Source organism: Bubalus bubalis, chromosome 10 (genome assembly GCF_019923935.1).
Source record: "Bubalus bubalis isolate 160015118507 breed Murrah chromosome 10, NDDB_SH_1, whole genome shotgun sequence".
NCBI classification, from domain to species: domain Eukaryota; kingdom Metazoa; phylum Chordata; class Mammalia; order Artiodactyla; family Bovidae; genus Bubalus; species Bubalus bubalis.
The window spans coordinates 68,328,648-68,345,073 of record NC_059166.1 but is presented as its reverse complement, the minus strand read 5'-3'; the positions used below and the strand labels follow the sequence as shown (position 1 = coordinate 68,345,073).

At 36.9% G+C, this 16,426-nt stretch overlaps 1 long non-coding RNA gene across 1 annotated transcript; it reads right to left on the bottom strand.

Moving 5' to 3' along the window:
- Positions 1-281: 281 nt before the first annotated feature.
- On the bottom strand, positions 282-15,222 carry LOC123327747. Its single transcript, XR_006542451.2, has 3 exons — positions 13,663-15,222; positions 2,668-2,844; positions 282-1,898 (listed from the first exon to the last, which is right to left on the bottom strand). It is a non-coding gene; the product is annotated as an uncharacterized LOC123327747 (long non-coding RNA).
- Between the last annotated feature and the right edge of the window lie 1,204 nt (positions 15,223-16,426).

Genomic DNA, 16,426 nt, shown 5'->3' with positions numbered 1-16,426 from the left:
TGGCATGCTGCAGTTCATGGGGTCACAAAGAGTCAGACACAACTTAGTGACTGAATAACCAGAGCATTTACCACATGTACTACAATGACTGGCTTCCTTCCCAGACTTTTACATATTTGAAAGTAGAACTGTCTCAGTTCTTGCTAGCATTTCCAATATCTGATACAGTGTAGGCTCTCCATATGCATGTAAAATGTTACTTCTAGTAAAAGAAAGTTTTACTGAAGGGATTACAGATCAAGACTTTAATGAATGATATAATCTCTGGGTTATCATACAGGATTTATTTTTTATTTGGGGAGGGGCAGTTTATATTCACACATAGTTCAAGATTCAAGGGGTACAAAAGGGCATACGATGCAGAAATCTCTCCCCAGATCCTGCCCTCAGCCACCTAGTTTACCCAGAGAGGGACAATCAAATGTATCAGTTTTCAAAGTAAGCCTCAAAAGGTATTTTATGTTTATGTTAATATAAATTCATTTTCCTCTTCATTCCTTTCTACAAAAATGTAGCACACGAGTTCAGCTGCTTTGGAACTTGAGTTGATCCCTAAACAAAGTATCTCAAAGTGATTCCTATGACTATGAGTTGTCTCAGTTGTTATGCTTTTTTTCCTGTGTTTTATTTTTAAGAGTTATATCACTTTCTAATGTAAAGATGTTTCATTGTTTATTTACACGGTCTCTACCATGGACATTAGAGTGTTTCTAACAAAGCTGCCTATTCTTTCTAGTAAAACTTACTGTTTAGGAGCAGATTTTAGAGGCCATTTTATTAACACTATTATGTAATATTTAGGTTGTATCCTTATTAAAATTGTACTTACATATAATTAAAAAGCAACATTATTCCACAAGGTTTCTTTTAATAAGAATTATAAATATGACAGAAATCAACAAAGTTACAGGTGTTCTCACAAAGGGAATCTAAGTCTTTTGAAAAAGAAACAATCCAATATATTTAAGGTTGGCATAAGGTTTCCTAAAGTACAAAAGTCCAGGGATGACAGAAGAAAAATGGTCAATCTATTCCAGAGTAAATGATATTTAAACACATTCTGTCAAAATTTTTGAATTACCATAAACCATTTAAATCTAGGAAGAAAATATGTTCATAATAAAAGAAAAACCCAACCTAGACTTATAAGTCCCTGTGATATAAAATAGTAGAAGTCATGAAAGCAGCATTTGAGAGCCAAAAGGCAAATTTTAATGGTATTAGAAATTGATTTTTATGAAATATAAAGATCAAAAAAATGAGTAACATATATACTATGGTGGCAGAAAACAGAAATCATTCTAGCTACCTTTAAGTAAAAAGAACTTCAATATAAGGAAAGAGAGTCTTAAAAATCATTTCAAGAAATGCAGGTATGGGTTCCGTTGCCTGTAGTCTAAGAACGACACTCAGAATAAGCCTCTGTGGCAGGTAGAAACTTCACGTCCCTTCAGGACAGTTGTTACTAGGAAATGACTGTCCAGTGGCCACATTTTCCAACTTCCTTGAGTGTAGATAAAGCCAGGTCACTTAATAGCCCTTACCAATGGAATATGGTCAGAAGCGATATGTGTCATTCCAGGGCCAGAGATTTTAAGAGGAAAATGTACTTCTTCCACAAGCCCTTTTTCTTTCTGCTATTTGGACACAAAAGATGAGAAGACTAGAGGGTTCCAGAGCCACAGAATGGAAGAAAAGTGTCAGCCAACCAGGAATACTGGCACTGAACTATTTGAAAACTATTCTTGAGAGTCCCTTGGATTGCAAGGAGATCCAACCAGTCCATTCTAAAGGAGATCAGTCCTGGGTATTTTTTAGCAGGAATGATGATAAAGCTGAAACTCCAATATTTTGGCCACCTCATGCGAAGAGTTGACTCATTGGAAAAGACTCTGATGCTGGGAGGGATTGGAGGCAGGAGGAGAAGGGGACGACAGAGGATGAGATGGTTGGATGGCATCACCAACTCAATGGACATGAGTTTGGGTGAACTCCGGGAGTTGGTGATGAACAGGGAGGCCTGGCGTGCTGTGATTCATGGGGTCACAAAGAGTTGGACACGACTGAGCAATTGAACTGAACTGAACTGAAAGTGTGTTAAAAAATTAGGTATAAAATAAGCTATAAGGATATATTGGATGACGTGAGACATATGGTTAATATTTTAGATTAACTATAAGTGAACTATAACCTTTAAGATTTGTGAATCACTACATTAAACACCTGTAACATAATATTGTACAGCAACTACATTTCAATTTAAAATTTTTTAAGTAATAATTTTTTAAAAACATAAGAAAGTGTTAGAACAGTGAAATGTTAGTGTTTATTTGTTGCAATAACTGAATCATTTTAATTAATAAAAGAGCCAAATTTGTTTGACTACAGACTTAAAATAAGCATCACAACTGGGAAGTTGAAGAGTCAAGAGATTCTCTAGAATCACTGACATCCAAGGTTTTAGATGCTGTTGCTATCAGTAAATTGCCCCAAGACACCCATGAAGCAAGCATGTGGACCCTGGAATGCAACTGCAGCAAAAGCAGACAAGTCATCCCAGTAGCTGTGTTTGCTAATGGCAGGAGCAAAATACAAGAAAGCAAAGTACTGCCCAACCTAACTCCTACAAAACTCTCAAGAAGCATCTCATTGCCAAAACCTACTTACGTCCAGAATTTCTTCTACAAGAGCATCTAGAAAAATACCCTTTTTGCTTTCTGGCTTCTGTAGTAAAGCACACCGGAAGGAGGTGAGACCAGCTGCTGACTGACGATCCACCACAACCATCACTGCGCTACGACTCCGATGTTTTTGCACAGAAAACACACATAGGTACATGTAGGTCTAGAAGAAAATACACTAAAGTGTTAAGAATACTTTCCCATGAAACAGGACAATATGGACAAATTTTACGTTTTTTTTTCCTTATCTTCCAAATTTTCTACAATGAATACGCATTACTTATATCATGAAAACATAAAAATACTTTTTAAAGTATAATGTACTGTTGCTGATAAAATATAATTTATTGTTAATGATACAATTCATCTCATTGTATTTTTAAAATGTAATATAATTCCATTCTTTACTTCTACCACCCAAAATTAGCCTCACACAAAGGTCTAGAAAAGTATTAAAAAAAAGAATTTCTGATAAATGTTAACCATTGCACACATTTTTCTTTTGCTATGACAGATGTCTGTATATGATTCATTTTCATAACTAAATTGGAAACTACCTTAAATACAGGAACCATTTTTTTGCACACAAATAATCAAGTTAAGAAATGGATTATTGATTAAGCTAAGTAGATTTCCCCATGATTAGTCATGATATGAAAAGAACTTGTCAACAAAGGTTATTAAAAAAAAAAAACTAAAGAATTAAGAAAATATGATGTTATTCTGATAACTGGTATAGGAGCAAAAAGAAAGAGAAACCAAAAAAATTATAGGACTTTGTGTATATCTCATTCACCTTAGAAAAGGGATTGGTTTAAACAGAAAATTCCAAAAGGGCAATAGTCTTATTGTTTTCTATTCAGTGGGCCAGAAGGGAAAAACATAAAAAATGAACAGCTGATGAGTAAGTGTGGCCAATTCTAGACTCTCAATTCAGTGAAGGGAATTGTGGTTTTTCAAGCAACATTCAGAAGCCATTTTTCTGCCACCATTTGTCTCTATTCCATATCGAATGTTCTATCTTTCTAGCCAGCCACTCTGATAAAATGTAAGTAAAGAACCACCAGTGATGTTATAAATGAAGTACTTAGAAACTTGCAGTAATAGGAGATATTAATAATAACCTTAATGAAAATTTGTAGCAACTCAATTAATCATTTGAAAAACTAGCAATAAATGGTAATTCATGCTGTTGTCAAGAGCTCAGGAAAAAAAATTTATTAATTAAAAATGTGTAAGTACAAAGCTGCAGTACTGTAATCTCCGCTTAGTTGTGTGAGTATTCTGTAAATTACCTCTCAGTGTTCCTAACCATTAATATTTCCTTAAATTTTCTTTTCCTAGGAATAGACACCTGTAAGACACTGTTTTTACTAAAAACCCTCCCAAACTGCCAGCAGCTACAACAACCAAGGCGGACTGTATTTCCCCAAATCTGCCATCTTCTGTTTTCTATAATGTGACTTACTCCTCCTCCTCAAGCTGTGGAGTTAATCCCCATGCCCTGGAACCTGGAAGGGCAGAGCCTGCTTCAACCAGTATACTATGCATACTACAGAGGAAGTGACCACGTGGCTTCCTCGAGTTATTTTAAAAAGAGAAAAAAGAAACTCTATTTCTGCTTTGGTCTCTTGGAATGCTTGCCCTATGGAATCTCTCTTGGGATTGTCATGCTTGAAACCCAGGTGCCATGAACAAAGAGGTCCAAACCAAAGTGAGACTGCTTATAGTATGATGGGTGACAGTTCCAGCTGAGCCAGGTCTTAGCCAGCTGAATCGAGTCCTCATCTTACACTATACATAAAAATCAACTCAAAATCAATTAAAGACTTAAAAATAACACCTGAAACCATAAAATAGAAGAAAGCTTAGAGGAAAATTTCCTTGACGTTAACCTTGGCAATTATTTTTAGGATATGCTACCAAAAGCTCAAGCAACAAAAGGAAAAGCCTCTACAAAGCAAAGTTAACAATCAACAAACTAAAAAGGCAACCTATGGAATGGGAGGAAATATTTGCAAGCCATATGTTGGACAATGGGCTTCTTATATTATTATATATATTCAAATTATATAAGGAACTCATACAACTCAAGATCAAAAAAAAAAAAACACAATATTTTTCCAGAGAAGATATACAGCTGACCCACAGATAAGTGAAAAGCTACTCAGCATCACTAACCATCAGGAAAATACAAATCAAAACCACAGTAAGGTATCACTTTACACCTGTCAGGGTGTCTATTATCTAAAAACACAGTGTTCTTAATAAAAAAAAAAACATTATTTTTTTAAAGTCTATTATTAAAAAGAAAGTGTGACCGAAGATGTGGAGAAAAAGGCACACTTGTACATTGTTAGTGTGAATGTAAATTGGTACAGCCATTATGGAAAATAGTATGACAGTGGCTGAAAAAACTGCAAATAGAACTACCATATGATCCAGCGATCTCTATTTTGGGTATATTCCAATCTCTCTCGAGTATATTTCTTCAGTACCTTTAAGAAATATCTGCACTCCCATATTCATTGTGGTATTATCCACAATAGCCAAGATACAGAAACACCTAGGTATCCATCAACAGATGAATGTATAAAGTAATCATGATATATATATACATATACAATGGAACATTATTCAGCCTTAAAAAAGAAACTCCTTCCTTTTAAAACAATATGGATGAACCTGGAAGACATCATGCTAAGTAAAATAAGTCAGACAAAGAAAGAAAAAAAGTTACATGATCTCACTTATACATGGAACCTAAAAAGTCATATGTATCGAAGATGAGAGTAGAATGGTAGTTAGCAGGGACAGGGAGGTAGGGAAAACAAGGAGATGTTGGCCAAAATGTACCAAGTTGCAGTTATGTAGAATGAATAAGCCCAGAGATCTAATGTACAGAAATGTGACTACAGTTAATAATACTGTACTGAATACCGAAAATTTTCTAAGAAAGTAAACTGCAGGTGTTCTCACACAAAAAAATGTGTAACTCTGCATGAGGATAAGATATGCTAATTAGCTTGACTATAATAAGTTCTTTGCTAGGATAAGATATGTCAGTTAGCACTTTACTATGTACATGTGTGTCAAATGATGTCATATACCTTAAATATGATCAAACTTTTTTTTTTTTTAATAAAACAACCTTTTCACAAAGTCTCACATTCTTTGGATGGGTATACACTGTTCATGACTCCTTCAGCCTTCAGTTCAGTTCAGTCGCTCAGTCGTGTCCGACTCTTTGCAACCCCATGAATTGCAGCACGCCAGGCCTCCCTGTCCATCACCAACTCCCAGAGTTTACCCAAACTCATGTTCATCGAGTCAGTGATGCCATCCAGCCATCTCATCCTCTTTCATCCCCTTCTCCTCCTGCCCCCAATTCCTCCCAGCATCAGGTCTTTTCCAATGAGTCGACTCTTTGCATGAGGTGGCCAAAATATAGGAGTTTCAGCTTCAGCACCAGTCCTTCCAATGAACACCCAGGACCGATCTCCTTTAGGATGGACTAGTTGGATCTCCTTGCAGTCCAAGGGACTCTCAAGAGTCTTCTCCAACACCACAGTTCAAACGCATCAGTGCTTCAGCGCTCAGCTTTCTTCAGCCTTATATCCTACCTCTTTCCACATTATACTTCATGCTCTTGTAGCACCAAATCTCACAGATTCACTGTCTCTCACCAACATTCACAACTTTGCACATATTGCCTCTGTCTCAATGTTCTCCTTACACTTTTCCAGTCATTAAACGTTCTTAATCCTTCAAGCAGCCACCCAGGTGGAGTGTGTCTCAACTTCCTTGATAAATTATGTCTATATTCACACCATATCTGACATATGTCTTTTTAACTCAAGAGCTTATCACAACATCTAGCACATAAAACTATGGACTCTGTGGATACTTGCTGGGTTACTGGATAAAGAACTGGATCAATGCGTGAACACATGGCTGGACAGAAGGATAACTGAATGGACTTTGGAAGATGATCAGAAAAGTTTTCTGAGAAAACATATTTTACTCTCAAAGACTGAAAGCACTGTAGTGAAGAAAGGAATACATTCCAGTTGGGTAGACTAATCAGAAGAAGAATGAAAGGAAGGTGAGAGAAAGCTTTGTGGAGACAGTGAGCTCATCTGGAGCAAAGTCCTTATATACAAGAGTAGTAAAAGATAAGCTGGATATTAAAGTTGATGAAGGAACAAGGAGAGAAAAACACTAATGTCATATTTTAATACATTCAGGAAGAGGTGATGGAGCTCAGGGGAGAATAGCATTACACTTGCAGGTCAAGTATGTCAAGAATGGAGAGGCATTTAATGGGTTTTATTTGCCTTTAAATTTGTACGGGCCGATTTGCGGTCAACTCTGCCAAAGGCATGGGAAACTACTACACTTCCAGTTTTAAATACTAAAGTAAAAACATTGAGTATTTAATTTTGTTATTAAAAAAATCAGATCCAGTAGTGTATCCACTTCAAATGGATAAGTAAGGCAATATATTTAGGCAGGAATATAGATATATTTTACAGAAATCTCCTGGAAGATCATTATTCATAATCCATTAAACTAGAACATTATTTTGAAACACAAGGTAAGACAAAGTTTCAAATAAAAGTCTAAGAGGTTTCTGCAGACAACTAGAATAGCAACCAAACAAAAAGAACTATGAGCATCCTTCACTGTCACCTTTCACTTAGGGAGTGAATCTATTCAATTCTGAAGGCTGAATTTTTTTATTCCCTTTGAATAGTGCAGTAACTTTTTGAAGTTAGACAACAGGGAAGCTGTTAGACAGGCAAGAACAAAATTGGCAAATTCTAAGTTTTTCAGAGCCATAAGAAAAATAAGAATGAGATTGTTAATACACATCCAAGGAGCAGCAAGTAGTAGTAATATGAGACAAATTTAATAAATTCAAGAAGTTTGGAAGCAAGGTAGTAATGAAAGTTATCTAAGAATCTCGTAAGTATTAAAATTTGTGGCAGATTATAATTTCAATACAATTGCTGTTGTTCCAGAGACGGCAATGGCACCCCACTCCAGTACTTTGCCTGGAAAATCCCATGGATGGAGGAGCCTGGTAGGCTGCAGTCCATGGGGTCGCTAAGAGTCAGACACGACTGAGCAACTTCACTTTCACTTTTCACTTTCATGCATTGGAGAAGGAAATGGCAACCCACTCCAGTGTTCTTGCCTGGAGAATCACAGGGATGGGGGAGCCTGGTGGCTGCCGTCTATGGGGTCACACAGAGTCGGACACGACTGAAGTGACTTAGCAGCAGCAGCTGTTGTTCAGTTGCTAAGTTGTGTCCAACTCTTTTCAACCCCCTGAACTGTAGCTCACCAGCCTCTTCTGTCCACTGGATTCTCCACAAGAAGTGCATTGCCATTTCCTTCTCTAGGGGATCTTCCCGACCCAGGGATCAAATCCAAGTCTTCTGCATTGGCAAGTGAGCTCTTTACCACTGTACCATCTAGGCAGCTCACCCAGTAAAATATTTTCCACTGGGCCTGGATATAAGGAGTATTGATGGGGATAAATGGAGACTAAATTACTTATAGTTGTAATTCACTAGTTACAGTTGTCACAGGGGCAATCTAGAGATTGGATTGGGACCAATCTTGAAAACAATAATGCAAATTACAATATACAGAACCTGATTCCAGGACAGTAAATATATAAGGGAGGTGATGACTTCAGCAGGTTTTGTCTGCAAGATAAGCATGTCAATTTACAGTATTTTCAGGAAAAGATTTATGCTTTAAATGTGTTGGCTCTTTAAAATGTTTTCATTATTATTACTACAGCTTCAACACAAAAGAGAAAGCAAAAAGTTTTATCTATATAGATTAACAAAAAATGAACTCTGACATAACCCTCACAACCCAAAAATTAACTCAAAATGGATCACTTTTAAGTATAGGGCTATAAAATTTTTAGAAAAAAAATCAGAGAATGTTCATGATTTAGGACTAGGCAAGAAGTTCTTAGATTTGACACCAAAACTTAATCCATGAAAAGAAAAATTGCTAAATTAGACTTCACGAAAATTTAAGATATTTCCTTTCAAAAATACACTCTTAAAATGATGAAAAGACAAGCAATAGACTGGAAGAAAATATTTGCAAAACACATATCCACCAAAACATTAATATCTTGTCCTGGTATCTAGAACTCTAAAACTCACAGGATAAAAAGCAATCTAATCATAAAATGGGCAAAAGATACAAACAGACATTTCACCAAAGAGGATAAACAGATGGCAAATAAGCACATGGAAAGATGTTCAGTGCCATTATTAGTCAAATACAAATTAAAGCCCCAATGTAATATCCCTTACAAGTGTCAGAATGGCTGAAATAGTGACAACATCCAATGCTGGAGAGGATGCTGAGAAACTAGATGGCTCCTATGCTACATGTGCGAATACAAAAGAGCAAAGCCACTCCAGAAAATAGTTGGCAGTTTCTTATAACTGACAGGCAATTATCAGACTACCCAGCAATACATTCTTCAGCATTTATCCTAGAAAAAGGAAAACGTACGTTCATGTAAAAATCATATATGAAAGTTCATAGCAGCTTTACTCAGAATAGCTAAAAACTGGAACCACCTCACATGCCCCTAAATAGATGAATGGTTAGACAAAGTGTTGTACCCCCATACCAAGGAACAGTGCTCAATAATAAAAAGAAATGAACTACTGAGGCACACAACTTGGATCAATTGGCAGGAAATTGTGCTGAGCGAAAAAGGTCAATCCCCAAAGGTTAGAATATGATTCCATTTATATGATGTTTTGAAAAGACAAATTATACAACTGAAGAACAGATATATGATTGATTACTGGGGGTGGGTGGGGTGGGTGAAGAAGCAAGAGGTTATCAGAAATTAGGAATGGACTGAAGGGGATGAAGGAAGAAAGGGGTACAGTCATTAAAGGAGAGCAATTAGAGATTCTTATTGTAATAGAATTATTCAGTAACTTGAAGGTGGTGAATATATGGACTCACATGTGTGATAAAATTGCACAGAACATAAATACACACACGAGTAAAATCAGAGAAATAAGATTGACATTGGTATATTATAGTTTTGCAGGATTTTACCATTGGTGATACTGGGTAGAGTGTACACAGGACCTTTCTGTATTAGTTCCTACAACTCTACATGAATATAAAATTATCTCAAAATAAAAAATTAATTAAAAAACTCTGACCTGTGAATTTAATGAATGCCTTTAGTTATTAGGTTATAAGATAAAAAGAACTCTAAATTCAGTTCAGTTGCTCAGTCATGTCCGATTCTTTGCGACCCCATAAACAGCAGCATGCCAGGCCTCCTTGTCCATCACCAACTCCCAGAGTCCACCCAAACTCATGTCCATTGAGTCAGTGATGCCATCCAACCATCTCATCCTCTGTCATCCCCTTCTCTTGTCCTCAATCTTTCCAAGCATCAGGGTCTTTTCAAATGAGTCAGCTCTTTGCATCAGGTGGCCAAAGTATTGGAGTTTCAGCTTCAACATCAGTCCTTCCAATGAACACTCGGGAATGATTTCCTTTAGGATGGACTGGATGGATCTCCTTGCAGTCCAAGGGACTCTCAAGAGTCTTCTCCAACACCACAGTTCAAAAGCATCAATTCTTCAGAGCTCAGCTTTCTTCACAGTCCAACTCTCACATCCATACATGACCACCGGAAAAACCACAGCCTTGACTAGACAGACCTTTGTTGGCAAAGTAATGTCTCTGCTTTTGAACATGCTGTCTAGATTGGTCATAACTTTCCTTCCAAGGAGTAAGAGTCTTTTAACTTCATGGCTGCAATCACCATCTGCAGTGATTTTGGAGCCCCCAAAAATAAAGTCAGACACGGTTTCCACTGTTTCCCCATCTATTTCCCATGAAGTGATGGGACTTAGAAAATCACAAAATTTTGTTTTCAACTGAATTAATTACTAACAATGCCTTAAAAGAGATCAACACAGGGTTTCTGAGGATAAGTTAGTTGTAATTCTTATCTTTGTTCCTCTATAAGTAAGGTGTATTTTTCTTTTGGCTTGTTTTGTGATTTTTTTCTTTTTTTACTTATAAACAAAATACAGAAAGACAAGCTGTAACTTTTTGGCATTTTTTCTGTTTGGTGTTCAGTTTCCTAGATCTGTAATTTGGTATCTGGAGAGAATTCTCAGTCATTATTGTTTCCAATATTCCTTCTGTTCCTTTTTCCCTTCCCTTTTTGTTATTCACATCACACAATGTCATATACCTTTTGTAACTATCCTACAGTTCTTGAGTATTCTGGGTTTTTTTAGTCTCTGTTTACTTCAGTTCTGGTTGTTTCTATCAAGATAGTCTCACGTTCAGAGGTCCTTTCCTCAGTCATGACCATTTGCTGAATATTTCAGATAACCTGGACTCCCCAGCAAAAATAAGCCTGTCCCTCTTTTCTAAGCAGATGTTTAAACTGTGTTTTGACCTTTGTGAATATAAAAATCATGTCACAAAGTTGATGCTTTCTACTTTGAACAGATTGATCTGAACTCAGAAATCTTCCTAATTTCATGAGGTATTTTCTTTTTAAAGACTCAGCATCATGCTATTTGAGAACTAGTCTTTTGTAGCTCAACTTTTTGTTTCTTTTTCTAGATGTTCATAACTTTGAGTTTCCCTTTGACAAACCAAAGAGTCAGACACGACTGAGCGACTGAACTGAACTGATGTTGGTAGAGAGCCAGGCAAACAAATATACATGTTTAGTGTCACAAATTGAGTCACTATTGCTGGAGAGCAATCTGAAAATATACAGTAAACAGCAAAATCAGTTTCTTAAAAAAAATTAAATGCAGTATGAAATTAGATACCAAATAAGTGGTTTCAAAATTAAAAGCAAGAAGACATCCAAAAGGCTAAATCAGTCAGGGCAGGCTGACGCGGCAACTCTGAGAAGCAGTAATGCTGTTGCTAGGTACACTTAAGGTGTGTGGTGAAGAGACCTTGAAATGGGAGAAAAACATGAGGGCAGGCACAGAATGAAAAAGCACTAACTTTTCTCCCTGTGAACTTAAGATTTTCCTTGACTGTTCTGGCACAAATCTTTCATCATACTTAAGAATTTCACATGAGAAAAGATAATTCTTGTTATGAGAAAAAATTGAGGTGTCAAAAAAAAAAAAGTCATACTACCTCCTGGAATTTTGCAGGTAGTGAAGTTTTGAGGAACTTGGAAAAAGTCTTCATTTATTATTAAAGTAAAGCTAAATTCATTACTGCCTCTCTAGAAATGCTAAAAACATTTTCAATATTTTCTAAGCAAAAATTATACATTCCCAAATGTAAAACAATTTTTACCATAAGAAAAAAATAATCAGAATTTTATCTTCTACTAAGACCAGAGAGACTCAGTGAACTCTGTGAAGGTCCCCCCTTTGATCTTTATTCTGCTATCGATCTTTCTTTAAGATAGTTTTGCTTTGGATGCTCCACTGCCAGGGGATTGGTGGCAGAACTTGAGTTCATATTGTTTCCCTATATTTTTAATTTTTAATGACAATTCTCTGAGTTACCAGATTGTGTCAATTACCCATCCAAGAAATCTAATTTTGTTGATGAAATTAGTTGCTTGGAAGAGTCACATAAGCGTTAATTTTGGTTTAGCAGCGTCTCTTTGAGCGGTAGCAGGTGCTATTTAACTGAATTGCCAGCACTTGATAAAAGGGTTTATCAGGCCTTATAGTCAGATCAAGTCTGTCCCAACAACTCTACAGCCAACAACCTGGCACCGTGGTCATAGCTCTAAAAAACAAAACTTTTCAAACTCCAACTAAGACACAGAATCATTTTTCTTAAAAGAATAATCATGAGGATTTTTACAATTAACCCAAAACTAAAACTTACAAATACAAAAGAAAGTGAAAAGTTAACAAAATTGCCTACGGTGATTCAAAACCACAAAACATTTCTTTCTAGGAATATGCCTCTAAATAAGGCTAAACGATTTTTTTACTTGGATTATCAAGATGATTCCCTCTTTACCGTTTTATTTCACTTCTATAACAGAAAATTCTTGTTCTATCCATATTCTCCCTTGTTATGGCTTTCAATGCACCATGGCAGTGAGCACCTGTAATAATCATTCCTTACAGTAAAATCACAGGACAAATTTTTATTCATCCATTTATTCACCCATTTTTATTCCCAATTAATTTGAATATTATTTCCTTGACAAAAAAGTGCAAGAAAGTCCACAATTCCACTTAAGTCCAATATATTTATTTTTACCACCATATGGAAGTACTCTGAATTCTTAAAATAGAAAATAACAAATTTTAATTTGTCAAGAATTTCAACTAGCAGTGTTTTCCCCAGAGCCTGTTAAAAAGAGCATCTATTGAGCAACAAGAATTTAGTACGCATCTACTATATACAGGGCATTGCTCTAGGTTTCAAGGATAAGGCAAAGAATAAAAACAGTCTTACTTCTCTTGGAGCTGACATTCTGGTGAAAAGCTTACCAAATGCTGTCTCTACTCCAGAGGAGCTCTGACCCAGACCCTTACTAGAGCAGAGAAAGATTTCCAAAGGAGGCCTCCTTTTTCCAACACAAAGAATAAGCAAGAGGAAGGTGGGCATCACAGTTAGCAGGAAAATATAAAGGTTGTCAGAAAAGCTTTGCTGAGGAGGATATATTATTGAAATGGGTTCATCTGCCTGGCACACAGCAAGCCAAACACTAAGAAGTCAAGGTTTGCATCAACCCACTGAAGTCTGAGGCCTACCTCTAGGAAGGTGAGGGGCATGCTGGGGATATTCACGAGGAAAAGCAGCAGGGTGGTCTGAGGTGTGAGAAGCATGAGAAGCTTAGAGAAAGGTGACTGGAAATAAGAAAAAGCCAAGGTACTATCATTCTGTGCAGGCATTACAAAGCTAAGGGCTTCGTCCCAGATGCTTATTTAAAAATGGAGTCACTTACCATACTCAGAGGGGCTTCCCAGGTGGCTTAGCAGTAGAGAAACTGTTTGCAATGCAGGAGATGCAGATTCAATCCCTGGGTAGTGAAGATCCCTTGGAGAAGGAAATGGCAACCCATTCCAGTATTCTTGGTCCATAGCAACTGCACTCAGAGGGCGGATCTTTCAGCCTTTTGACCTCAAAAGGTCACTGAGCAGCGCCAACACATGCGCAGTTGGAAGATGGGGAGGGGCCTATCCAGCCTTAAGTGGTTCTGTTCTAACAAGACACAGCTGACTAACTAGACACAGCAGACTCCAAGTTCCTGACTACCCTCTGTTTAGGTCACCTGCAGTTTGGAGGATAAGCAAGGTTTTTTTGGAGCAACAGCTAAAAGGACCTTGCGAGGTGAAGGCAGGTTACAGGTGTAGTTGATTTAACCTATGATTTTCCAGTTTCAGAGATGCCTGAGTAGGTCTTGCAAAATGAATATGAGTCCAAAAAAGTGTATTCCAAAAGAAGAAAGAGTAAGTGCTAAAGGCAAGGAGGCATGACTAGCCTACTTCATTCTGGGACCTAAGTTGCTACTTGTTTAACAGGACGGGGAAGGAGCTGGATCTGAAAATATGAATGGGGCCTGACTCTGATGGCCTGTGGGTCAAGCTCCAGGGATCTGGGGATTCTCTCCACAGCCTCTCTACTCATAAAAGGATTCTGATTAATGGAATAACTAAAAAAAGAGAAGGCAAGGCAGAAAAGCATTATGTAATCATATGATTAGATCATTGATTTCTGAAAAGTTTTCTGTACTTTGTGTAATTTTCATTGTATTTTTAAGGCAACTAGGAGAGTTTAATAGTTTTAAAATTACAACTTCAAAAATAATTATAATAACTAATATTTTATAACACTTGATAGCTCTCAAAAATACTTTCTCATGTATTCTTGTATTTGGTCATCTACATAATGCTGCAAGGTAGAACAAGTATAATGAACTTCATTTTACATGTAAGGAAATAGGTCAAGAGGTAGTTTTCCCTGGGTCAGACTTCAAACAGTGCCCTTCCACCTCCAAATTCTGGGATCTTTCTACCACACTAGATCAAATTATATGCAAAATTGAGTTGCTTTATTCCAGTAAAAATTTCCTTTTAAAGTAAACCTTTCAAAACTGTAACCCTGAGCTCCTCTGCATTTGAATTATGGGTGTGCTAACAAGATGTGTGGTGTAGTCATTGTCAATAGGACCATGTCTCTACCCTGCAGCTGGCATTCCCCACAAGAGATTCTCCAGCGGCTTTGCACCACTGAGTTCCCTAAGCCTTTGCACCTACTTCCTGTACTGCTTTTCTGGCTCCAAAATTTCGCTCTCATCCTTTTAAACAGTATCTTTCTTTCTGTCAATGCTGACTGGGCAGGGTTGGATATTTATCACTCTGGCCTTCAGGATCTGCTTGAATAAAGATCTTCTTTGGTTTGTCCGAACTCTGCCCTCAAGAATTTACATTCTCTTAAGAAATAATTACTCACTGAAACAATGAAAAAATAATTCAAAATGGCAGGAAATAAATATTCTCTCCATTTATCTTGATTACACCTGACTTTTGAGGAGATCACTTTAGAGAACTTTAAACCTGTTTTCATTTTGCACTTAAAAATGTGCTCATCCATGTGCGCTTGAGAAAAAGGTGAAATTCATTGTTTTCGGATGAAATGTCCTATAGATATCAATTAGGTCTAACTGGTCTATTGTATCCTTTAAAGTTCGTGTTTCCTTGTTAATTTTCTGTTTAGTTGATCTATCCATAGGTGTGAGTGGGGTATTAAAGTCTCCCACTATTATTGTGTTATTGTTAATTTCTCCTGTCATACTTGTTAGCATTTGTCTTACATATTGCGGTGCTCCCGTGTTGGGTGCATATATATTTATAATTGTTATATCTTCTTCTTTGATTGATCCTTTGATCATTATGTAGTGTCCTTCTTTGTCTCTTTTCATAGCCTTTGTTTTAAAGTCTATTTTACCTGATATGAGTATTGCTACTCCTGCTTCCTTTTGGTCCCTATTTGCATGGAAAATCTTTTTCCAGCCCTTCACTTTCAGTCTGTTTGTGCCCCCTGTTTTGAGGTGGGTCTCTTGTAGACAACATATATAGGGATCTTGTTTGTGTATCCATTCAGCCAGTCTTTGTCTTTTGGTTGGGGCATTCAACCCATTTACGTTTAAGGTAATTACTGATAAGTATGATCCCGTTGCCATTTACTTTATTGTTTTGGGTTCGAATTTATACACCGTTTTTGTGTTTCCTATCTAGAGAATATCCTTTAGTATTTGTTGGAGAGCTGGTTTGGTGGTGCTGAATTCTCTCAGCTTTTGCTTGTCTGAAAAGCTTTTGATTTCTCCTTCATACTTGAATGAGATCTTGCTGGGTACAATAATCTGGGCTGTAGGTTATTTTCGTTCATCATTTTAAGTATGTCTTGCCATTCCCTCCTGGCTTGAAGAGTTTCTATTGAAAGATCAGCTGTTATCCTTATGGGAATTCCCTTGTGTGTTATTTGTTGTTTTTCCCTTGCTGCTTTTAATATTTGTTCTTTGTGTTTGATCTTTGTTAATTTGATTAGTATGTGTCTTGGGGTGTTTCGCCTTGGGTTTATCCTGTTTGGGACTCTCTGGGTTTCTTGGACTTGGGTGATTATTTCCTTCCCCATTTTAGGGAAGGTTTCATCTATTATCTCCTCAAGTATTTTCTCATGGTCTTTCTTTTTGTCTTCTTCTTCTGGGA